Source organism: Elephantulus edwardii, unplaced genomic scaffold (genome assembly GCF_000299155.1).
Source record: "Elephantulus edwardii isolate Elephantulus edwardi_28Jun2011 unplaced genomic scaffold, EleEdw1.0 scaffold00241, whole genome shotgun sequence".
Taxonomy (NCBI): Eukaryota; Metazoa; Chordata; class Mammalia; order Macroscelidea; family Macroscelididae; genus Elephantulus; species Elephantulus edwardii.
The window spans coordinates 1,116,366-1,117,772 of record NW_006399991.1 but is presented as its reverse complement, the minus strand read 5'-3'; the positions used below and the strand labels follow the sequence as shown (position 1 = coordinate 1,117,772).

At 46.8% G+C, this 1,407-nt stretch overlaps 1 pseudogene; it reads left to right on the top strand.

Moving 5' to 3' along the window:
* The window catches only part of LOC102846346, a 104,363-nt pseudogene extending 103,678 nt beyond the window's left edge, over positions 1–685 (top strand).
* Positions 686–1,407: the final 722 nt, after the last annotated feature.

Sequence of the window (1,407 nt, the reverse complement as noted above, 5' to 3'; positions counted from 1 at the left end):
TCCTCTCCTCTCCTCTCCTCTTCTCTTCTCTTCTCTTCTCTTCTCTTCTCTTCTCTTCTCTAGTGGCTTCTCTGGGTGAGTTTAAACAGCCAACTCTTTAGCTGGTCACTGAATGGTTGGTTAAGTTGGGCTAACCACCACCAGGGCTCCCTGTTTATACAACAAGCATTTGCAATTAGCTGCCTTCTAGGGTCTGACTGGAAGCAAAATGTTAACTTGCCAGCTTCTCACTAAAACACTGATTGTTGGAGCCCACACAGAAGCACGTCCAAAGAGAAGCCAGATGATCAAATTCCAAAAAAAATCAGGCCTTCAGAATCCTGTGACATAGATAGGGTGTCTAAGAGTGGGAGACAACTCAGTGGGATTGGGTTTAGAGGGCTGGTGGGAGCTAACTGGTGGGAATATAGTTCACATGGATTGGGCATAAACCCTGAAGAATACAAAAAAGAGGGGGAGGCCTAGCAGACCTGTTGCCAGTAATTATGCTTTGGCAGAAAACCAGAACTTTTGGTCACAGAATCTACTTGACAGCAGCCGATTTTCTTTGGTTTTTTGGTTTCCCCCAACAGGGGAGAACAAGAGAGCCTATGGGTCAAAAGAAGTATTTGAGCTAGCTGAACTAGGTGACCAGCAGGCCTGCCAGACAGTCATTTTTAGGGGCTCTTCTCCAGGCTCACTGTAAGGTGCCTGAAATCACAAATCTCCCAGCTACAGAAGGCAGAGCTGGAACTGAACCCAGACCAGGCCACCTTTCTGTGTCTCTCCAAACTTCCTAGACTCCTCACGTACACCTGAGTGGAGTCCTGCATAGAGCAAGGCTCTCGGGTCCCCTCAGCATCCCGTCTTCTTTATCAAGATCCACCACTGTGCACTGAGTTTCACTGATCTTCTCCACAGACAGTGAGGAAACTGCAGACAGAAAGCCAGGGTTAGGCCTCGACCAAAGCTCATGCATGACCATAGCCTCACCCTCCTACTTGTTGTTCGGTACCATCAAGTTGAATACAACTCATAGTGACCCTATGAACAGCAGATCTGAACCTTATCCTATCTGTACCATCCTCATAATTTCTGACACACTTGTGCCCATTGCTGAAGTCACGATATCAATCCTTCTTGCTGAGGATCTTCCTCTATTTTCCTTTCTAATAATGGCATCCCTTTCCAAGGAATAACCCATCCTAGTGCTATGCCTTAAGTAGGAGAAATGAAGCTTCACTATCCTTGCCTCTGAGGAGCACTCTGGCTGCACTTTCCATAAGACATGCTTGTTTGTTCTTTAGGTCATGAGCCACTCAGCTTCCTCTGTAGGTGAAGAGAAACTTCTCCCTGTGTTTTCACACGGGATTGCAAGATGGCATACAGGCCACACACACACTGAGAGAACAAGAGACAGAGAGAGTT